Source organism: Marmota marmota, unplaced genomic scaffold, assembly GCF_001458135.2.
Source record: "Marmota marmota marmota unplaced genomic scaffold, marMar, whole genome shotgun sequence".
NCBI lineage: Eukaryota > Metazoa > Chordata > Mammalia > Rodentia > Sciuridae > Marmota > Marmota marmota.
The window spans coordinates 30512-54191 of NW_026000037.1; the positions used below are offsets into that span (position 1 = coordinate 30512).

Genomic DNA, 23680 nt, shown 5'->3' on the forward strand with positions numbered 1-23680 from the left:
AAAAGGAGGTGCCTCCCATCTGCACCCTGCACCCAGATCCACCTGGGCTGAGGCAGAGCGTGGGGCAGGCAGAGGGCGAGGGAGGGAGGCGGACATGACCAACGAGACGTTTCTGTGGGCAGAGCCCCAGTGAAACTCGCCGTCTGTTCAGTCGACAGACGTGATGGCGATGACAAGGAGAAAGTGGCCCGAAGCCACAAACTAGCAGCAGCAGCAGCCCGGGGAGAGGCCCACCGCAGCTTTGGAGGTGGTGCCGAGAATGAAGGCAACCCGGGAGAGACCTTCAGGGTGGCCTCAGAGCAGAGAGCGTCCGCACAGCCAGGGAAGCCCAGCGGTAGAAGGCAGCCGGAAGCCTGGTAGGAATGGCGGGCCACGCGTCCAGGAGGGGCACAGCCCACGTGGGTAAGGGAGTCCTGGAGCTGTGTGGAAGGCCCAGCACCGACGTGGAGCCTGCTGAAGCACATCAGATGCTTCTCCAAAGAAGCCACACAGGAGGCACTCGGCTCCCCACATGGACCCAGAGGACCAGCCAGGACCTCTGAGAGGGGACCCCATCTGTGCCAGAGCCATCTCGAGGTGGGTGAGGTCGGGCAGAGACTGGGTGGGGACTGAAGTGGCGCCACTGGGGCCGGAGACCACGGGGAGGTGCCTGGAAGCCTGGCAGGAGCGCCCTCCCGGGATCCCGCAGTCCTGCTTCCGGTCGCGGGCAGAGGCCCGAGAGGAAAACCCAGAGAATCCCAGCGTCCAGATCTGCAGTGTCACGTATGTGGGTGGGACTCGGACACAGCCTGGGGTTTCGAGGCGGATGAGGTGGAGCCCGGGCCGGGCACACGTGTGATGGGACGTGGTGCCTGCACCCACAGGAGACGCTGCCCAGCAGTGGCCAGGGGTGGGTTGGGGGGTCACGGGGAGGGAGTGATGACCGGGCACTGAGTTTCAGTCATGCAGAAAGCAAAGCCAAAAGTCCTGGAGCCTGTCACACGGCCAGAGCCCGAGGCCGGCCACGCTGAGTACTTGGAACTGCCACCTGGTGGTCTCATATCGAGTGTCCTTACCACCAAGGGAGACTAGCGGGGGGAATAGAGGGTGCAGGGTGCGCTGGGTGCGATGGGTGCTCGGGTCCTGATGTGGCTTTCCCGGGTGCTCTCCTCTCCTCTCCCCAGGCCTGTGGAGTCGGCAGGTGGAGGTGTGCGGCTTCCCACCTGCCGACCCTGTCTGGGTGACGTGGTTTCCACAGCTGGGAAGGCCCGCCCGTCCAGGGCGTTCTCCAGGGACACTTTCCCCACCCTGTGGGGGAGGCTGGTTGTGAGGGGCACCTGTGGCGGCTCGAGCCCAGGGTGAGAGGCCCCCTGGGCAGCATGGCCAGACCCAGGGAGGGAGTGTGCAGGGAGTGGGGAGCGGGGCTCAGAGCTGCGGCTGGATGCTGTGCCGCGGGGGCCTCCTCCTCGGCCAGGCCCCCCCCCCCACGGCTCTCGCAGGGCTGCTGCTGGCTCAGGCTGCCAGAGCAGGGCTCTCCTGGAGCAAGGGACAGTTAGGGGAGCGTGGACAGTTCTTCCCTCCCCTGCAGGGGCTACAGCCACCCACCGGCCCAGGGTGCCCGTGAAGTGCCCGCACCGAGGAGCAGCTGTGTGCCAGCCTGTGTGTCCTCCCTGGGCCTGGCACTGAGCCACTGCTCTGGAGCTGGGTCCTAACTACTTCTGGTTTGACTGGGGTTGTCTTTTCCACCTTCCTGTTACTCTGTGGCTCGGCGGGGGCACGGCGTGTGGTGCCCGCCTGGCCAGCACGCCCTCTTCACCGGGCACGGGCTGGAGATCTTCGGGTCTCCCTCCTCCGAGAACGGTAATACAACAGGAGGCGACGTGCTGCTCGTGGAAGTAGACGACTCCTCTGTGTGTCCCTGGGGCTCAGAAGCAGCGGCGTAGAGAACGGCTTTCGAGTGTGAATGAAGGCGTCTAGCTGGGCTTAGCTAACGGGAGACACAAACCAGGGCTCAGGCCTCCGCTGTCTGCTGACACTGATACCCGCTCCTTCATCCTGCACAGCCATCCTGCGAAACCTCCCGCCTGCAGACCCATGGGAAAGTCTGGTGCTTTCTCCTTGCCCCTCGACAGGATCCCTTGATGCTTAATAGACTCTGCAGCATGTGGAGTAGATGGCTCCCCCAGGGCTCTGGAGGGAAATCAAAGCAGGGTGGTCTTAGGAGCACAGTCAAACCGCTCAGTTTAGGTCATAAATGGAAATGTCACTGTGCCCTGGAACTGTGTGCTCTGCATACTTCTGCTTTCAGTTATTTATACCCTGTTTTGTTTTAAATAAGATTTTAGGAAACTTACAAAAATACAGAAGATAAAAGCCAATAAATGAGGTAATTAAGGAAAGAGAGGAGACTGTGGAAGAACCTGGGAAGTGGGAACAGGAGAACAGAACAGATATTTGCAGCAGGTTGGTGTGTGCTTGCTAAAAGTGGGCTGCTCTTGGCTCCGAGTGCTCTGGTGGTCAGTTACAGGACTGCCAAGCTCCGTGAGGGAAAACGAGGCCTCTGCCTGGGAGCCCGGCCCCACGACGCGGCTCTCCAGTGCCAGGCTCACTGCAGCCGTGCCCCCTCCGCAGCAGCCGGGGCTACACACAGTGAGCTCCAGAGAGTCCTGGACCTTCCCTTGAGAGAGGTCAGTGCCTGCCCAAGAACCATGCGTCTGGCCCGCTGCAGCAGGAGCTGGAGGGCGGCCCAGGCCTGCCTCCTCCTGGCCGGCAGTGATGAACTGGCCCTCACAGCAAAAAGAGCACTTGCTTCAGTGTGAGTCATGGCTTTAAGCTCCAACACAGCCGCATGCAAAAACCCAAGTAGCATAGATGCATGACGTAAGAGATCCACTACTTTTCCTCTCCAGGAGCACTCATCGTTAAAAACTTGGATTTTTTTCTAAAACACATCAGCGTGTATGTGTGTGTGTGTATACACGTACACCTCCTGTGTGTGCCCGAGGACTCTGATCTGGTGCCACTACAGATCCAGAGTTGTCATTTTGAGTCCCCATAGACCAGCGGAATACTTGTGCCATGGAAAGTGCTCGGCATGCAGAAATGCCTCGGGGGCTCCCACCGGGCGCCCGGAGAGGGAGTTCTGAGTCACCCTAAAACACATAGGCTGAAATCCTGACTCCCAGAGCTCAGGAGGTTCTGGGGTCACAGGGGGCTTCTCATGAATGAGGTTGGTGTCCTTGCAAAAGAGGCCCAGGAACCAGGTATTCCTTACCGTGGGAGGACATCGCACACAGCGCCACCTGTGGGCCAGGAAACGCCCTCACCAGACGGGAGTCAGGGGCACTGCTCATGGACTTCAGGCCCCCACACTGTGAGAAGCGTCTGCTTCTGAGCTACCCAGTGGAAGGTGCGTGGCCGTGGCAGCTGAGTGGAGGGAGCAGGGCCTTTCCCGCGCTCACTCCCCTCACACAAAGGTTCTAGGCCATAGGAGTGTGAGGGAAAACTCAGTAAAGAAGAGAAGATCTTACTCTTCTAGAAAAGTTATGCAGGCACCGCGACAGCCAGACCTGAAAGACCACCTGCAGGTCGCTGAAGGAGATGCCAGGAGCTCAGAAAGGAAACTGACCAAGAGAAATCCAGTACAGCGTGAGGCACCCCTGCATCCTAAGGGTCATAGGCAAAGCTCCCTCAACCGTGAAAAAGGGTTAGATTTATGAAATAAGAACAGACGGCGTGTTAGCTTTTCATCACTGTGACCAAAGCACCCCACGAGAACGACCTGGAGGGGGAAGTCGGTTTCGGAGGTCCAGTCCCGTGAGCCCACTCCACTGCTGGTGGAAGGGCAGGGCAGAGATGCGCTGCTCCATTCCTGGGGGCCAGGAAGCAGAGCGGGGAGGGGGGGGGGAGCCACAGTGAAGATGCCCCCTTCCAGGGCACGGCTCCAGGACCCACCACCTCCCGTCACCCACCTGCCTGCTGTCACCACCGAGTCAGCCCATTCGATGATCAGTCCTTCAAGTGGATCAGTCTACTACTCAGGGGACAGGTCTGACCATTTGTGTTGCCTCTGCACACCCTGCACTAGCAGGAGTTCCGGGAGGTGTATATCCCGACCCTGACCCATAGCAATGGGGAAATCTGAGTATGTGAATATGAAAATCTGGCCTAATCATCACTATTAAAATTTCATTCCATTTTGAGTAAACAGTACAAGGTGACTTGAAGCCATCGATGAGCTGGAGGTGTGAGAAGTGACACAATACACAGCAAAAAGGCCTCCAGAAGGGAACGCAGACCCAGAGACGCGAGTGACACCATTAAAATCCCGGCAACCTCCAGATGAGCCCCAAGGGAGAAGGGGTGAAGGTCGGGAGAATGCCCAGGGTGAAGAGCCCCCAGGCCTGCGCCGGACCCGGCCCAGCACCCGCAGCCCCTCCCTGCCCATGGGGGGCACTGGGGCTTGAGGAGAGGCCACGGCTGCGCAGAGCCTGGTGGCAGGAGCCTTCCTGGCAGCAATGCCCGGGGAGAACGGCCGGGGCAGCCCGCTCCAGGCCGAAGGGAAAGGACACTGCTTTCCTTACATCAGGACCTTTAAACCAGCCAGAGCGTCCAAGAAACAAGATGCGAGATAAGAATGGCTCTGCTCACAGGACACGGGCCAGTCGATCCCAGCAGGGTCTACTCACAGCCCCGTTCTGGCTTTAAATTTTTTACACATCTCTTGGCTTGTGGGCTGCGTCTGATGCCTGCCTCCTGGGGCAGTGGGCACAGCTGTTAGGACTGAGGAAAGGGGATGCGGCCATAGAGATGGGCCCAGGCAGAGGCGAAGCACAGTGGTTAGACAACAGAAGGGAGGGGGAGTGCCAGGCCTGTCAGATCCCAGGGTAGAGAGATTCTAAAAGAATCAAGGGCAGGTGGAGGCTCCCTGAAGTCCGGAGAGGAAGAGAACCGATATCATGAAGCAGTCGAGGAGACTTCATGCCAAGTGACACCAAGTTCAGTTGTGGAAACTAAGAGGAAACAGAACCCAACTTGTTTTCTGGATAAAAAATATATTCAAAAGGAAAAGGGGACAAAAGAAACTGAAGGGCAGATGGACAGGCGGATGGACACAGTCGGCTCAGGGGGAGACCTGAGCGTTGCATCTGAGGGCCCTCTTGCCCCCAGTCATCTGCTGGCACGCTGGCAGGTGCCACCCCGTGGGCAGTTGCACCCATGCCAAGACTCATGGGGACTCTGGTTTTCTATTTCAAGCAGGGGGCAGTGGAGAGTGGTGGTCCCGGGTGGTCCCTGCAGCCATTGACTCGCCTCCAAACACCCGCGTCCTGGAACGGCGGCATTGTGCCGAGCGCAAGGAGTCACATTGCCACTAGATGTGGAGGCTGTGCCAGGCTGAGGAACGTCACTGGAGAGCCGAGTCACATGTGAGGAGCTGTCACCGAGCTGTCACTACGGCAGGCTCCGAGGCATTGGCACCTGCTGACTTACGTGGCCTGTGCTCCCTCAGGCAGGTGGCATCCCATCCGTGCCCTGGATGAAGGGCCTCACCGAGGAGCTGCCCGAGAGCCCCACAGAGCTCCCTGCGCCCACTCTCCCAGCCCCACACGGAGAAGACAGGACAGTGCCGAGACACAGAACCAGGGCCATGCACAGGGCGGGTCAGGGTCAGGACTATCCCCAGTCGTTCAGGTTGGATCTGGGGGACCCTGAGATGTCTTCTTTCCAGGTAGTACGGAAGGCAGAGATACTCACGTAGGAAACATTCCTGGGACTGTGAACATCTATGGCAATATTTTATTTTTATTAATTCGTCTTCAGTATTTTTATTTGGGGAATTAATGAACAAAAGTATTTCTAGCAGAGTTGATGGGAGGTGACGTACTAGAGAAAGTTGGTCCACTCAGCCCACAGGTGTTCACTGGGCGCTGTGTCGGGCCGCCAGGCCTCTGCCGGGCCAGAGCCAGGAAGATGGACAGGTGCCGGCCTCACAGAGCCGACCCGGAGAAGTCAGTCCGAACAGTCCCCTCAACAGTGACCCAGCAGGGCACGCGAAGTGCTTGAAACAAGGAGAAGGGCTGCGGCAGGGCAGGCGGGAGTCAGCGTGGAGGGCCCTGGCTGTGGAGGGCGCTGGCCCTGAGGGCACCCGGAGCCGGCAGAGCCCGGAGAGGGCGCTGCAGACCAGTGGCTCCGAGCAGAAGCCCTCGCCTCTGCAGGAAAGGGGCTGTGCGTTAAATCAGGCCCAGGTGTGGACACGGTCCGCGAAGAGCGGCTGCGGCCAGGTTTGTCCTGGACCCTGGTTGACGTTCATGGAAACTGACTATGGAGGGAAAGCTCTCTGTGGAACGTGCCCAGACGTGGCCGAGCTGCAGGAGACTGTTTCCCTTTTCTGCTGACGTTTCAGAGCTTTAGACGAGTTCCTTACGAGAGTCACAGCAGTGACAGCAAGGACAAGAGGTGGACACTGGCCAAGGGTGAGAGTCCTTGAGTCCCACGTAGCTCTTACCATTAAAAATAAAAGAATTCTCTTGGAAGTTTCCAGCAGACTCAGCTGAATCCTAGCAACTGTGAAGGTCACAGATCACCATGCCTATTTTTTTAATCCAAGTGTATTTCAGTGACTGCAAAAAATCTAGGTTGACATGTAACAGATTGAATCCTACTTGGGAGCTTTCAGCAGGAGATTAGTGTGCAGTTAATTGACTTTCAGCCTGAATTAGTGTAATCTCTTCTACATTAAACGGACGTGTACAAGACCCGCATGCAGCGGTATCACCACAGGATTACTTTACTATGTATAGGCATTTTGCATTTTAAAAGGCCTTACGAAAACATGTGCCTGTTTACACGACCTTTCATAACTGATTCCAGCTGCGGCCTGCCAACCAATTGTAATGCTTGTTTTCTTAACAAGAAACTTCCCTTTCTTGGAGCAAGAATGCTTGGTGCATTAAGTGATTAGAGCTATTAAGTCCTGAGCAAACTCACCAAGCCTGCTCCTCTGAGACCCAGCACGGCCATAGAATGAGCCATGGCAGTGCTCCTGGGATGAGTGTCTGCACAGCCTCCGTCTCTGCAGAAAGGAAGTGTGGGCATCAGGACCGGCACTCTCCAGCACACCACACCTCCAGGTGGCCTGAGCCAGGCCCTGCATGGTGGCCATCAGGACGGTGGGACAGCCTGACAGAGGGGAGCCGGTCCAGACCTGGGCACCTAGCTCCTCCTGGGCTCCTGAGGCCTCATGTGCTGTCCGAGACACGGAACAGCACACTCTCACGGGAGTGGCCTCCCAGCCTTGAGTGTGAGCAGCAGGTGCCGGCTTTGGCGGAAAGCGCTCGGTATCAAAGCAGAAGTGACCGGCAGGTGCCAGGGGCAGAGGGTGTTCTCCTCCATGGAGGTGGAGGAGTGTGGTGCTGCTCACGGGGAGCAAAGACAGAGACGAGGAGCTCCTGCCACAGGTCACGGAGCCACAGGAAAGGACCAGCACGGGGAGGGGGCCCGGGGAGGGGACTGGTGCAGAGTCTTGGGGTCCCAAGGCCCACTGAAGAGGAGGAGGAAGGGCTCAGTCTTTCCTGGGAACAGAGAAGACCCAAGGCAGTGCCATGGTCCCGATAGAGGTGGTCTCCTTCCCTGGAGCCTGTGTGGCTGCAGAGACCAGCTGCACCCCTTCTCTGGGGCTGGCCACTCCTGCGGCTCCTCACCTAGAGCACCCCCATCTCTCCACTAACTAACGCAGGCTTCCATCCGCATCCTACCTGCAGAGGGCGTGGGGTCGGCTGCTGGTGCAGGCTCGTGCTCTGGTGCTACGTGGGACCGGGCGCGTCTCTCCTGGGAACAGGAGGAAGACGTCGTGGAAGCGGTTGGTGGAGACCTGCTGGATGTAGGTGCTGACGTTCCCCCTCTAGCTTGCAGGGTAGACTCAAGCCCCGCTGGACAGAGGTGAAGAGTTGTGGACATGGGGCACTTGGCAGGGCTCTGGGTGGGAGAGGTGTGGCTTGGGCCACCTGATGGCTGACGGTGGACATTCAGTGCGAGGATCGTCCCGTGCCCCCCAGGCTCCCGTGCCCACCACCAGCTGAGCCGCACCGGCCCCTGGTGGGCTGGTGACATGGCACAGGCTGCTCCCACGGTGGCACCAAGAATGGAGCAGGGGCTGACAAGCCAGCAGAGCAGCAGCACGCAGACTGACTGACCACAGGAAAAGGCCGGACGCGAAGCACAGCTCCCCAGCTCTGCCTGCACAGTGTGGGCCAAGAGCCTGTGACGGCATGAACTTCCACCCGCTCCGTTGCTGCCGTCGTCACCTCCCGTTCCCCAAGCCCACGGTCGTCAGAAGCTGGATGCCGTGTCTTCACTGGCACTGAGCTCTGCCCAGGTCTTCGCCACAGGTGTGTCACATCAGCGACTCTTGGCTGCCGTGAGCGAGGTGGCCCCAGCAACAGAACTGAGCCGTGTCCAGCTCTGGGGGCAGGAGGCTCAAGGGTAACCTCCCATCCTGTGGCCAAGAGTAGTCAGCAGACGCTCCCTAAGGGACATCATTGTGTGTGCCCAAGCCCAGCAGCACACGTGGCTGACAAGCTGCTGGCAGCTGAGAAGTTCCACATGGGGCTGGACAGTGGGGTCACCAGTATCACAATGTCACAGGCTGCTGGCAGGAAGGGCTGATGGTGGTCCTTGGGATCCAGGCGTGGTGAGCAAATGGCCCCCAATGTCCATACCCAAATTCCTGGATTTCATGAGTGTTGTGTTGGGTGAGGGATGACCTTGGTATAATCAAGATCGGGCACCTTAAAATAGGCAGTTATCCTGGACTACCTAGAGGGCCCCGTCCGACCACATGAGCCTTGAGGGCAGAGAAGTTTCCTGGCTGGAAGCGACAGAAGCGAGGCAGGGGGTCAGCAAGAGCTGGGGCCGAGAGCCCAGCCCACTCTGCTGGCTTTGAAGGTGGAGGGGCCAGAACACGTGGTGTCCCTCATGCTGAGAAGGAGCCCCAGCTGATGGACAGGGAGCACACAGAGCCTCTCCCACCACCACAGCCTGAGTGAGCATCCTGCCGAGAACCAGCCGACTGGCTCCGTATTTCAATCCGTGAAACCAGAGCAGGAAACCCATGAGGCCAGTCCAAGAGCTGACTGCAGACGGGGACAGTACATTTGTGCTGTCTCTGTTGCTAGACGGATGCTAACTTGCTACAGCAGCAACAGTGAGCACTAGGTGTCCACTGCCTTTAGTACCGGAGGTGGGGTCGGCTTTAACGTCCCTCCCGGCACCCTCACTGACACTTCTGCAGGGCCTGGGGTCAGGCGGGCAGCACGTGCCTCGTGCTCTGCTCCAGGACTGAGCTCCTGTTTCTACTTGGTGTCTTGTGGAGTGCTGGCTATTGGACTGGTGGCACTGGCCCTCTGCTTTTGCCCAGCAAGGAACATGCTAGGAAGGCCTGCCACAGGACAAGCCACCTGTGGTGGGCCCATGTCACCTCTCTGTAGACCAGTGGGCAGCCTGCCCCTGCCCAGCTGGCCTAGCCAGGACCAGCCCTGCCTGATGCTCCAGAGCTGGAGCAGCAAGCACCCCTGCGTGTCACCAAGGTCTGGACATCACTTGTCTCGTGTCACCATGGTGGCACCAGGTCAGGCACAGTGGCCTGAAGGGATTTGGGTCCGGCCGTCAGTGGCTTTACTCTTCTGGCTTTCTCCCGCCCCAGCCGACGTTCCAACCTCAGTTAGCAGGCTCCTCTCTGCTCTCCTCCTCCCACTCACTCAGTCAGCTTTGACTTCCTAATATTAGGGGCTTGTCCTGTCCTGAATCAGAGGCAGCTCTTCGGGTGCAAGTCCTCTGGGGAATCAGGCCAGGACTCCTCCATTGAGGGTGAACATAGCAGAAGTCCACTGCTGTGGGCACCCTGAGTGGCTTCCTGCCCTCAGGAGCTTGGGTGCCGTGGAGTGGTCAGGGTGCCAGAAGGAGCTTCAGAACCAGGAGAAGAGACGGCTGTGGTCCTGGTCTCTCAGACACAGGCCTCCCCCACCTGTGCCCCTGACCACCAGTCCCAGACAGCCTCGCAGGACTCCAAAACACGTGCCACACACCCTCCAAGACGGCCGAGCCTGGCGAGGCTTTCCTCTGGCACCTGCATCTTCACGTTGTCATGGCTGATGCCCAGTGGGCCCTGAATGAAGGGGAGGGGGGCGGGAGGAGAGAGCGTGGGAGAGAACCTGCATTCTGTTTCCGACCTCTCCTAGTCTTTATCTTAACCTTGACGGAACATTGAAGATTTAAAAGGTATAAATAAGTCAAGTTTCTTAACACTCCTCACAGAACCAAGTTGTAAATGTGGAATGTACGAATCACAGTGAGTGAGAGCGTGAAGCTGCCAAGTCGGGAGTACAGAGTCCTCTGCCATCTCCTGAGCACTGAGTCGTCAGAGTCCATGACTCACAGGATCAGCGGCAGTTCCCAGGCCCGAGACAGCACCACGGGAGGAAGGTCGGGGTGGAAATAGGGGCGTGGTGCTCAAGTCGCTCTGACCGGCTCTTTGGCAGACTCCTGCTAGCAGTGACAAGCATGAAGTATCGAGGGTGACGTCCACTGTACTGACAGCACCCACCCTGCGGGGGTCCCTGGACTTCCAGGATGCCTGCACTCGTTGGGGATTGACGTGATTTCTCTACGGCTCAGAGGCTCTAACTTTTACCTTCCTCAGGCGAGAGCACTTCCAACAGCCTTCAGGCCCATGTTCAGTTCCCGACGTCTGCAGACGAAGTCCCGTGGTGCCACTTTAGATGCCGTGTGTGGTGCCGGGCCTTGTCACGGCCGAGTGTCCACTGGGCTGGGGAGTACTCTTCGCCTCCAGAGGGAGGGAGGGACGCAATGTGGCGTTCAAGCTCTTGCCTTGCGGCCTTACGCCCTGGAGCTCCCGCGGGGGTCTGGATGGAGCTGAGGAGGAGACGGAGGGAGAGCAGGGTCAGGAAAGCCGCCGTGCTCCCTGTGGACCAGTGTTTCAGGCTCTGCTCAGGGTTGAACCCTCTGGGTCTGCCAGTCACTGGCAGCCTGTCCCCTTTCTGTGACCCAGGACATTCATCTAGGTCTCTGTGGCCCTTGGATCTTGTAGTGTTCTCCTTACTGTGCTGCCCTGAGCTCCTCGGATGGGGACAGAGTCACCGACCTGTGATCTCTACGTGTTTGCAGAGACTAGAAGGACGTTACAAGGACTTGCGGAACTGAATTTGCGTTAAGTCACCATTTCAGCGACTTTATAGCAGTTTCCTACCGGGACATTATAAAACCCAATATCTGTTCTTAAAATTCATGAAGAGCTCTTAGTAACATTTCTCCTTCCTTTTGATCCTCCTTCAGTGTTTAAAAATGAACTAAAGGACTTGACTTGGACTGCTGAGATTCAAGAGCACGCACCACTCGTTTCTGTCTAGAATTCATAATGGTGATGCCTCTCCTCACTAATTTCAATAGGAGGTTTATAGCCAATTTTTCTTTCTTTTTAAAATATTTTTTAGTTGTAGATGGACATTTTTCTTTTTTTAAAATATTTTTTATTTCTATTATTTTTCTTTCTTTTTAAAGTATTTTTTAGCTGTAGATGGACATGATATCTTTATTTTTTTAAATTTATTTTTATGTGGTGCCGAGGATCGAGCCCAGCGCCTCACACATGCGCTGAGCCCAGCCCAGCCCACTATCTTTCTTAATCAGATCTGTCTGAGGATGGGCGGGTGGTTTGGTAGTGAATCGGTGCTGGTTCTGCTTCAGGAACGATTCTACCTGCTGGTCTGCAGGGGTGCCCACCTCCCCTCCCAGTGCTGCAGCCATGGCACAGGACACGGCCAGTCTCAGGTACAGGGGCAGGCAGGTGACCTCGCTGGCAGGGCCACGCTGGTCATATCAGGGTCTGAGGCTCGAGCGGGTCCAGAGGAAGAAGAGAGCGCTGCTCTGGGGCCCTGGAGAACCTCCAGTGGGCTCTTCTCTTCCTGAGGCTCACCTACCTGTTGGGCTCGACCTGGGTGCAGTGGGGAGAAGGGGCCTCCCAGTATCTCCTCTTTATGGAGCCCAAGTGAATCGGAATTCCTTTCTCTTGCTTTTAACCAAAAACAGATGCAGAAGTTTTCCCTGTTAAACTGCTCCTGCCCACAGCCCTGTGTCCTGACTGGGTTTCCCTGGATCTGGTTCTGGAGGTGAGTGCTGATCCTCTGCCCGGCCCCACCTCTGGCTTCCACCAGTGAACTTAGGCCGACTGCTCAGGGGCCTTCAGCCGCAGAGTTTTACTCTCAGTGCTGTGAAGCAAGGGCCTGAGCAGGAGGGGACCAGGGCAGTCATGACCTGGACCAGGAGGAAACAGCAGGCGTGGGCGGGTGGCGTGGGCCCCGGGAGCCAGGCCCTGCAGGGAATCCAGAGTCGCTTGTGCATCTGAATGACTTGGGGGTCGCCGGTTTCTCTAATGCGTCCTTATTAAGGGGCTGTTTTGAAGCCAGTGTTTCTCTGCACGCTACCCTTAGTTCAGAACATCCGTGAATTCCCAGGTGTAAGATGGGGGCTGTCTGAGCTCCTTCTGCTGGTCTTTCCTTTGTGATGTTTCCAGCCATGGTTTATGTGGGCGACCAAGGCTGCAGCGTCCCCTGGAGTCCCTAGTCAGGGCCCTGCACTGTGCTGACTGCTAGAAGCTTTTTCAGTTCATAAAACACACTCGGGCCACAGCCTATCCCCGACGGGGCCCGGGGGGGGGGGGGCGGGATCAGCGAAGCTGCAGGCCAGAGGAGCTCCCACTGCAGGGATTCTGGATGGGCCCCGGCTCCCGAGATGCCCATGCAACAGACTCGAGATGGTGCAGCCATTGGGGTCCTTCCAGAAACACTGGCAGCTGCTGGAGTTGCTGGATTATAACGAATGCAAATCTCAAGTCAGATGGCTGAATAAACTCGGGGACGGCGCATGCAGAAAACCGTGAGTGTGAGTTCCTCTGAGAGCTCAGTCACACTGCAGCCCTGTCGGCTGGAGGTGCTGAAGAGCACCCTGGGCGCAGGTTCACTCAGACCGACTCTGCAGCATGCTGGGGTCAGGGCTTGCTGGTCTTACCCCTGTCGTCGGGAGACCCGCTGCTCTGCCATGGCGTCTGCCCCCCACAGCAAGAAAGACCCACACCTCAAGCCTGGCTCTGGAGGAAGCAGGAGACAGGGCTTCTGGGTTACAAGCTTCCAAGAAAGGGTGGGAGAGGTCACTGAGACTTAGGCACCTCGTGTACCCTCAGGGTGACCCTTGTTCAGCACCCATCAGGCAGCAAGCCTGACCTTGCCGTGGAGCCCACTGCTCACGCTCAGCACTTTAACCACAAGGGCTCTGGTGAGGGTCCCAGCTGGCAGTCTCTGGAGGACAGCCCTCCTGACAGAATGCCGGGGACCATCCCTGGAGTGGGGGTTACCAAGGCAACGGTCTGGTCTGGGCGCACCTCAGGCTGAGTGACGCGTGCAGACTGCCAGGCTAGCTAGGCCCAGGTATTTCAAGGTGAGCTTCAGATGTGGCTGGCTCTTCTGAGACTCCCAGGCATCGTGAACGCCGTGGTCTCCGACGTGCAGGCTCAGGGCCTGGAGCGCTCCAGGCCAGTATTTGTTAGGTGTTAAGTGTTTTGTGTCACTGTGGAGCGGTGGCTGCAGAAGCTCTGGCTGTGCTCGCCAGGTCCAGGGACTGAGGCTCCCTTGCCTGACAGGCACTGCCCTTAACCAGGGCATTCTGCTCACCTAGATGGCTGCAAGTGTGAGAGGGGCAAGACCTGCCTTGGGATTTCTACTGGGAAAATACGTAGACTGTGACCCTTTAGAAAGTTGGGGTGGGCGTGCACTTCATTTTAATAAACACCTATGATCCACACCGATGTGATGAAATGCCGAGTGTTTGGCGATTCTAATCGGCAAGAGGGCCAGGAACACTTTGTGGATAGAATGGGAACCTGTTTGGAGCTCCACGGAAGACAACAGGACCGCGACAGTTCCTTTGCGGAGACATCAGACATCAGGTGTAGGTGCAGGCAATGCAGGAAATGCGTCTCTGGCCTAATAAAAATGCAGCTTTGTGCTCACAATGATTTTTCCTAAGTGGTGAGTAAACCAAAGGGTATCACCATGGTCAAAGAACTGCCATGGCATATGTCATTCCACAGGCCAACTCTGATTCTCAACAAGGATTTTTTAATGTCATTTGTGAAGATATCTTAACCACTTTAAGATTCACTTTTTCATCTATGAAACTATGATTTTTGTCCTTGAATGAAAATTACATTTGTAAATCGTGATGATGGAAGAATCTGTATGAGGCTTTAAGTTCTTCCTTGGGCTGCAGATTGTAGTGACATGTTGAACGTGGTCACCAACTAGTATGTGTTCTTTTTCTTTTTTAAATAACTCTATTTATTTATTCACTTTTTTATGTGGTGCTGAGGATGGAACCCAGGGCCTCCCCGTGCTTGGCCAGTGCACTGCCTCGAGCTCCAGCTGCAGCCCCCTTTTTCTTTTAAAATAAACATTCCTGCCCTGAAATTTCACTGTTTTCCATTCTGAGAACCTGAAGTCATTTGTTCTTTGTTCTTTAAAGACCCTAATCCCAAAAGCTATCCCACATTTCAAAAAGGCTTAAAGCTATTATGTGGTCCCTGGAGCTTAGGCAAGAAATAGGTTTGGGATCACTGACAGATGGAGGAGAGTGAGCCAAGCCATGCTGGGGAGCAAGTGCGGCCAGGGAGCCGGGGGCAGAGAGCAGAGGCCAGGCGCTGGCCCTGGAGACAGGGGCGGAGTCCACAGCAGGGAGAAGGGGCTGACCTGAGAGGAAGCACGGCTGACCAGGATGCCCAGGGAGGGCGGAGTGGCCAAGTGGCCGGCACCCTTCTGGTTGGGTTGTCGAAGGGGAAAGGCAGCTGTCCCCTGTAGTGTGAGGAATCAGCAGATGCACCACAAATCGTATCTGCACTGGAGCCATCCACGAGTCGTAGAAGGTGTGTCTGAAGGCACTGCCCAACGCAGGTCTCCCCTGTTACCACAGGTCAGGATCCCTGTGTCTCTGGGGGTAGCCGGAGGATCAGGGGCCGACCCGGTGGCAAGTCTGTCGTTGGCAAAGGAAAACAGCGGAGGGGGCACTGACACCGGAGGACCCAAGCAGCCTCCCTGCCGTCCCACCAACCCTGTTTGGGAACTTTGATACAAGCTCAGATTTTCTGTGGACACAAAAGTGCTCTCACCCCCAGGCCTCCCACGCAGACCCGGTGGCGGCACTAACAGCTGGGGAAGAGACAGAAGGGCAGCAGCAAGGGGCCGTGGGATCTTCAGAACTGGACCACACCTCAGGGCGCAGGACGCTGTCCTTTTAGCAGAACCCAACACAGAGCAGACATCCCGGTGAGAAGACAAGTGGCCCAGGATGCTCGTGACAGCACCCCATAAGTGGGAAACAGACACATAACCACAGCCACGACGTCTTCCCAGCCGGCCAAGATTTCAAACCAAAAAGTAAGAAACTCGGTGAGCAGCAGACAGCACATCGTGGTCAGACCTCCGAAGACCCAGGGACCTAAGAGCAGCCTCAGAGGGGGACAGCAGGTGCTGGGGACCCGTGGGCCACCAGGGAGGTCATGGGAGGCCTGGGCAGCCCGCCAGGAGCCCAGAGGAGGCGAGTGTGTCACCTAGGAAAGCGGCCACCAGAGGAGGCGAGGCGCGAGCCCGTCCTGTGAACGCAGGGTGACTGTCCTTCACGGAAGACGAGAGCCGCGTGGAGGGCAGGAGCGCGGCAGTGAGCCGTGGACGAGCACGTCCAGCTCCAACCCTTTTCTCTAGAAGATGCCGCTGTTGAAAGCAAACACAGAGCAACGCATCGAATGCAGAGTGCAGGCACAGAGACCAAGGGGTGTGACAGGAGGGAGTGAGGGCTGCTGAGGGCACTCAGCCGTCACCAGGCAGTAACCACAGGGGGAAAGCCAAGGGACGGATAAACAGGGAGACTAAAAATGATACAGAAGCCACGAAATGTGGGACAGAAGCAAACAGCCAGGCGGGAGGCGTAGGTCCACCCTTCCAGGAACCACGTGACATGCGATGTGAGGTAGCACCAGCTGAAGTGCAGGTGTGTCAGGCTGTGTTTAAACATGGGTCCCACAGAACAGGCACTTATAAAACAAGGTCTTGTTTTATAATCTATCTTGTTGACAATCTAAGCCCAAAGATGGGAAAAGTTTGGAAATAAAAGGATTAGAAAACCAAGAAAACCAATGTAGCTATACTGGCATCAGAGCAAGACCTTCCAGTCACTAAGAATTACCAAGAATAGAGAAAACATTTAATAGCAACCAGAGTCAATCCATCACAAAACATAATCACTCCAAATGCAAATTCTTCTAATAACAGGTTCAAAATACTTAACACAAAATCCAACAGAAGAAAAAGGGAGAAGACTGAAGCATAATCACAGCTGGAGATTTGAACTCCTCTCCTGAAATTTGTAAATGAAGCAGATGAAGCTATCAGTGGGCAGAGGATGGACTTGAATGATATTCTTTACCAGCCTCATCTCATTGGCATTTATAGAGCACCAGGCTCAGCAATTACAGAGTGCACTATTTTTCCAAGCACTTAAACTACTCACCAAACTAGGCCATGAACTGGGCCGCGAGTCAAGTTGCTAAACATCTCGAAGGACTGAAATCATGCAGAGCACATTCTCTGACTTAAATGGAATTGAAGTAGAAATTAAATTCTGAATGGTAACTGGCGAATCTCCAAATATTTGAAAATTAAGCAGTAAATAAGCTACAGAAGTCATAAGGGAAAATAGGAGAGTAAGTATGAAATACATGAACATGTGAGTGTGAGAACACGACATAAAGTCGTGGGGCGCAGCTCAGACCTCAGGAGAAGCAGTGTTCACCCTCAACACAAGTGTCAGGAAGAGGGATATTCTAATCAAAACCCTGAGATTCCGCTGCAGAAAGTAGATGAGAAGGGCAGATCGGATCCGGAAGTGTGGGGAGGAGGGTGGTGAGAGGCGGAAATGAGGGGCAGGAGAAGACGAGAGTAAGTAGACACTAAGAAGAACTTCTGTACCTGCCAATGAAATCAGATCTACAATTCAACCGTCTGCACCCCGGAGACTCCGGCCCAGGTGGCTTTACCAGGGACCTTACAGAGCAGAAGCAGTGAGGGCCTAGGGCTCCCCTCATGGCCTCCACCCGGGCTCTCCCGCTGGGTGCACAGTTCCCCCGCAGTGCGTGTGTCTGGAGCAGCTGTCTGTAGACAAGGAGGCAGTGTCCTGCCGGAGAAGTCCAGGCTCCTCTTTGTCCTCTAGGGCCAGCAAGCCAGGGGGCTCCAGAGTCCACACACCCCGAGTGGGTGCCTTGGGGTCTCGACGGCAGTGTGGCGCAGGACAGTGTGCAGGGGCCCCGCCAGCCTGCTGTGCTGTGTGTCTCATGGCCTCGTGCCGTGGGTAGAGGACCTCTGCGGGCAGGGATGCTGAGAAGAAAGTTCTCGGAACTGCTCCCACATGCAGTTCTGTCCACACCCGTCCCCCACAGAGGAGAGGAGCTCGAGCACGTGGGCTGAGGGGCAGAGGGTGGTGCGGGAGAGCACAGCTCTGTGGCTCCGGGGACACCAGGTTCTGGGACAGACAGAGCGCAGCCAGGACAGGGTCTGAGTGCAGGACAGAGGAAAGGCCTGGTGCGGTGGCCGTGTTCCCGTCCTACAGGGGTGGTCCCACAGCCACATGTGACCTAAGAGGCTACTGACAGGAACACACTCACAGCCCGCCTGGCGCTCCATTTCAGCTTCTGTCAGAGCGCTGGGAGCCCCAACGCTGCGGGACTGCACACAAGGTTGGCTCTGAGAAGCAAGCCCTGCAGAGGCTACGGAGTGCCCATTTCCTGTGCTGCGGGGTGGAACCTCGACCTCCCGCACGCTGGGCAAGCGCTCTGCCAGGAGCGGCACCCCAGCCCTTTTTACTTTGATTTTGAGACAGGGCCTCACTAAATTTCTGAGGCTGGCCTTGAACTTTTGATGCTCAGTGGCCACGGTAGCTGGGATTAGAGGCGTGAGCCAGTGCGCCTGGTTCAGATGGCCTCTTTGGAGAACAGAAGGTGTGGACTAGAGAGGACAGAAAGCAGCGAGTGAGACTGAATGCAGTTAACTCTTCAAAGGAAGTTGCTGTGAGACAGGAAGGCCATTTCTTGGCGTCAGGAAGGAGCTATGTATGTTTGTCCTCTGGTCCAGGAGAAGATGCCCCGTAGATCTGCAAGTCTTTATTTTAAGTTGTTATTGGAAAGCCAAGAATCTGAGAATCTTTAGAGTCTTTATTTTGGCACAGTCTTACAGTGATAGAGACACTGGGCACATACACAGTTCAGGTCCTGGCCGCGCCCTCCACGGTCCCTGGTCCTGTCAAGACTGGGTGTCCCGTGCTGCACTGTTGCGCTCCGTGAACGGCAGTCGCGGCATGTCACGGTCAACCCCGTCTGTCGCTTGCGCTGAGGCTGGTCTTCCACCACACAGCGCTCTGGGTTCTGAAATGCATGGCATCAGGAGCGCCCTGCCAGTCCCTCTGCCGTCCTGCTTCACTGGGCCTCCCTCCCTGCCCGCTGCAGCCTGGCTCCCATCTTCCTGCCACCCCGGAGCTTGGCCCCCCAGGATGCCTCTGGCATCTTTGCAGTTCCCTTCCTGCTCCCACCTGGTCAGACGCCACTGCGCTCACCTCGGACTCCACGAGAGCCCGGTGTGAATGGAGCCCCTGACCCAGGCTCCTCAGAGGCTCTCGGCCTCCATCTCTGCTGCAGGCTGGGCAGCTGCTGCACTGCCGTTGCTGCGTGGAATTCCACGGCGTGGATGCACCGTATTCTGCCCTTCCTTCTGCAGGTGGACATTCAGATCATCTCCAGGTTCACTGTGACTCACGAGGACATGAGCGTCCACAGACAAGGCCTTCTGTCAACACAGGGCAACGTGTATGCAATGTACGGTCAGCGGGAGCTGGGCAGCCTCCTTCTCTGCCCAGGCCGGCTCTCTGGGCTCCTCTGGATTGAAGCCCGTGGCTGAGAGGCTGAGGTACCCTGTGGATCACGTTGCTTCGGGGTCTCCCACTGGGGCTGAGCGCTGGCTCCTACGGTGTCCCTCCTTGTATTTGACTTTGAGGCCCACAGTTGGGTGGTGTTTCTGAGTCAGTGAAATGGGACGTGCTCATTCAATCTGCTCTCTTGACTCGGTGGCTTCCCCTGGAAATTAGAAGGTGATAGGCGAAGTCCTGTCCCCTGTTTACTGATGAGAATGCTCACACAACAATTCTAGTGTGTACCTTCATGTCTCTTCTCATTTATTTTAATCCTTAGCTGTTCTGTGAATGCAGAGTATTTATTTTCATGCAACCAGCAAGTTGTCTTTGGAGTAAGATTATTAAATCTAATGAAGACAGTAAATTGTTCTAGGATATTGGCTCTGAGGAACTAGTTAGAATTTGGCCACAACACTGGTGGCCCCCACTCCGCGTGTTCCTGGACACTTGCAGATCTTCCCATGCAGTGGAGCCCGGGTGGCCGGGCATTGCTCCTGCATGGCTCCGTGTAGGATGAGTGCTCAGGCTTCACCTCTGTGCACAGGAGAGTGAAGGGGAGGCTGTCAGGCCCACGGGCACCCTGCCACACTGACACTGGGTGATAGGTGAGCCAGAGAGTCCTCCTGCAGGCCGTTTTTAAAGCTAGCACAATTTTATGAACCCTTAAGAGAACAGAATTCTGATTAAAATAATCATCTGATTATCATCTAGGCACTTAGGCAAAATAAGATCTTGCTGGCACTGGCTGTGACACAGTGAGTCCCGAGCTGGATTTTTCCAGCTGTCGTGCCAGAACTATTTTAGCACAGCACCTGAAGACAGCATTCTTCACATGCTCCCCGGACCTTACTTGGTAAAAGATAAGCCTGTGTTTCAAGGCTCCCTGTGTGTCTGTTTTTAGTTCAGTTTAATGAATGTTTTAAGTTCGCATCATGACCGGCTGTACTATCCAGAAAGCCATGTCAAACCTGAGGCCTCTGGCTTTGACAGGAAACGAAAATAAATAGAGTGGCTAGCTGTACACAGTTCAAATCGCTTTGCTCCAATTTTCACCAAGTCCATATGGGATTAATCAGTCCTATTGGATAAAATTCAGAGTTATATGATTTTCACAGAATAGATACTGTCGAAGCTGAAGCTCCTCATCATACCTGAGCTGTGTAGTTTGAACAAATGGCTCAAAGTGAGGTCTGAAAACATATAAAACTTAACGTGATTCTCCCACTATTGGCAGACACTCTAGGTTGATTTGTAAATGGTGGGTTAAAGGATTTGTGAAAAACAGGCTTCCTCTTATCACACAGGCCTATTCCTTTTATAGAATCAGGTCATCAACTTTTTTCTTTTTGGGGAACAGTAGATAGGAGTGGGTGGGAGACCAGCAGCTCTGCACACTTAGTGGGTCAGAAGCCACCTCTGGGCCTGGGGAGTGTGTGACAGTCTCCTTGGGCTCTGAAGGGTGCACTGTCTGCCATCAGCACCTCTCGGAGACAGAGACTGGGCTGTAGGGGTAAGGGGCCAGGCAGGGCCACCCCTGAGAAATCTCCAGAAAGTTAGAGAAAGATGGAAATAAAACACAGCAACTAAGGTGGGGCAGGAACCAGGCGAGGGCAGGGAACTCCTCCTCTCTCCAGCCTGCACACCTTGCTGATCCCACTGAGGAGGGCCTCCCCTGCCCTCTGGCTGCAGTAGCTCCCCGTCTCTCCTCACCAGCCGCAGGCCAGGAGCGGAGCCATCATCCTCTCAAGGTAGCCACCTCCAGGCATCATTCTGCTCCTCCCGGGACAGACGGACAGACAAGACACACACACACACACTGCTGCTTTCCTTACTGTCCCTATACGTTCACTGATTTTTAAAACATAGGGATGACTTTCTTGATTTCTTTTTGATCCTTATCAAATGGGAAGCTATCAAAAATGAGGACTAGAGGGGCTAGGGCTGCAGCTCTGCTCCCCCCCATCCTCCTGCTCTGCTCCCACATCCTCCTGCTCTGCTCCCCCCCCCATCCTCCTGCTCTGCTCCCTTCCCCCACAGCCTCCTGCTCTGCTCCCTTCCCCCACATGGAATGCCTTCCCTTATTTCCCACATTTATCTTAACCCTCCTTATCAAAGCTCAATTCAGAAGCAGGACTTTCTGACTCCTATATCCTTCCTGGCTGCCCCCTCTCTAGACTTGGACCCTTACATTAGAAAAGTAGACCTCAAAGATGCCCTAGTTGCCTCTCCCAACCTAGGATTCTAGACTATTCTTGACTGTGTGTGGATGCATGCGTATGTACACATATGCATAGCCACATGTGTATGTTCAGGTGCATGTGCTCTCTGGGTGACCTTCCTGTGTGCTCCAGTGGGCAGGGGGCCTTGGTACCCAAGCACGTGCACAACCTGAAGGTTCTCTGTCAATACTTGTCAATATATGGGATCCAGGACGACTCTGTGTCAGTATCCTTGGTCAGTTCAAGACTTTTGTCAGGAATAACTCATATGGATACAGCAGGGGACAGTGATGGTCTGTGGGTTACAGAGTGCATTAGCCGCTGGGCTACTGAGGAAGCACCCCACTCCCTGCCATTTCTCTGGTCTCTTAACTCACAGACCACGGGGAAAGCTGAGCAAGATCAGCTCCATGAGAGATTTTTCTCCCTTTTGTTGCTTTCCTTTTTTTTTTTTTTCTAGAGAAGGTAATATGGCCCTTCCCTTTCTTTAGTTTACAAAGATTTTATTCCTAAATGAATTATGAATAATTAAAACTCCACTCCATTTGTTCTATATTGTTGTTAATTGAAAAAATTAAAGATGCATGTGCTGCAACCTCCAAGGTGGCCCTGGGAGAATCCAGTGGACAGCTCAGGGGGGTGGTGGGGACATGTGCTGACACCTCCCAGGCCTGCTGCCAGCACTACCTCTAGCAGGGTCCCCAGCTGACCACCGGGAACACTTCCCTCGCCTACCCTTACCACTTCCCATCAAGCACACTGAGGATATAATGTCATTTCTTTCCTTAATGCGCATTTCTCTCTTGCCCATGTAAAAGCCACGAGGTGAGACGAGGGTATTCATCATTTGAGAAATGGAGAAAGCTGCCCTCCTTTCTCTCCAGCAGCCTCTCAGGATGATCCAATGCCCCAGAAGCCAGAGCGACCTGCTGGGTGTGGGATGTGACGTCTTCCAAGGACACCGTGTGAAGTCTGAAGTCTGATGGTCAGACTGTCACTCTGCCCAGCCCTGATTGCCCACAGCTGACAAGTACAGACCTGGAGCTGCACAAAGCAAGGTCAATGTCTTTCTCTTCAAATCTGTAGCAGGAGCATGGTCACCTAACTTGGCGGGTCTTCTTCCCTATCCCCACGGCCCTCCCCCTTTCCTCTGAATGACTGTCTACCACTGTCTGTTTGGCTCAGCAGGCTGGCCCCACTGCCTGCTTAGCACCCAACTGTTGTTAAATCAATGAATGATATCCACAGGCCAGATTATCACCTCTAAATTCAGATGCAGAATAAGCACTATCTTAGGCAGGGTAAGCTAACAGCTGTAAACAGCCACTCAGAATCCCAGGGACTCAGCACTTGTTTCTTAATTTTCCTCATGTAGCAGTCCTTTGCCCTCCTGGCTGGTTCTCCCCAAACAGCAACTCAGAGTTCCAGGGCCCTCCCTTCTTGCAGCCCACCCACTTCCCACTAGTCCCTCCAAGGATTCTCCATTGACTGGTGGGTGAGGAGAGAGAATGGAGGGCAGCTGCCACACTGTGCCACCATTTCCTCTTGTCCCCCTGGTGAGATGCAAGGACTCGTCAGGCTCACCCAGACTCCAGGGACTCTGGTCTCCAGGTCTTCTCCTGCTGACGGGCCTGGATGCTTTCATTGCCTCGTCTTCATGGAGTCCTGAACAAATGATCTCACACCCTCAGAAGGGCTTCTCCAGCCTTCCCAAGCTCCCCTTGGCACAAGAAGAGCTATTGCAGCTGACAAGACGTCTAGCTCTGAGGAGAGAATGTGGCTGGGGCTCAGGGTCCCCATCCTTTAGGCTGGTGTCCTTTTACTTTCCTGGACAAAAAGCCCTTCCCCAGCTGCTCTGCCACCAGGGCCAGGCTAAGTGTCACTGCAAACATGAGTAGCCCATTCCCAGGCTGGCACACAACAGGTGAGGGCTGTGGACGCGGCTAGTCCCCAGGACATCTGCCCGATGGGAGTTTTGTTTCCCTTTTCATTTTTGGAGATCCTGTGAGGGAAGGAGTTGGAAGGCACATCCAGGAAACCAGGGAGAGCCACATTTTAATTAGCTGCTTTTCTCCTTGGCTTGTGAGCAGCTCTTGCTCAAGGCTGTGCCTTGCTGGGAGTTCGGCTTTATGCGCTTCACTCCTCCACCTTTAATGTTCCCACGATCCAATTTCCTTTGCAATAAATAAATAAATAAAATTAAATGTTTTAGTTGAATACAAACCCACTCACTGCAAGAGGCCTGGGTGGCACATCAACTATGAAACATTCGTTTTCTTCATTAAAGGAGTCAGTCCTTAATCTCCACATTTTCTTCTTCCCTGCAGTCTAGCCTGATCACATGGAAATGAAACTCCAGCCTCCTCTTGGGGGTAGTTCAGCCCCAGAAGCTCAGATGACCATAAACC

The 23680-nt window shown here is 55.3% G+C and overlaps 1 long non-coding RNA gene across 1 annotated transcript; it reads left to right on the plus strand.

Annotated features, from left to right (window-relative positions):
- Positions 1-6946: 6946 nt before the first annotated feature.
- LOC125619329 lies at positions 6947-19453 on the plus strand. Its single transcript, XR_007350811.1, has 3 exons — positions 6947-11413; positions 12082-12161; positions 18861-19453. It is a non-coding gene; the product is annotated as an uncharacterized LOC125619329 (long non-coding RNA).
- The last annotated feature ends 4227 nt before the right edge of the window (positions 19454-23680 follow it).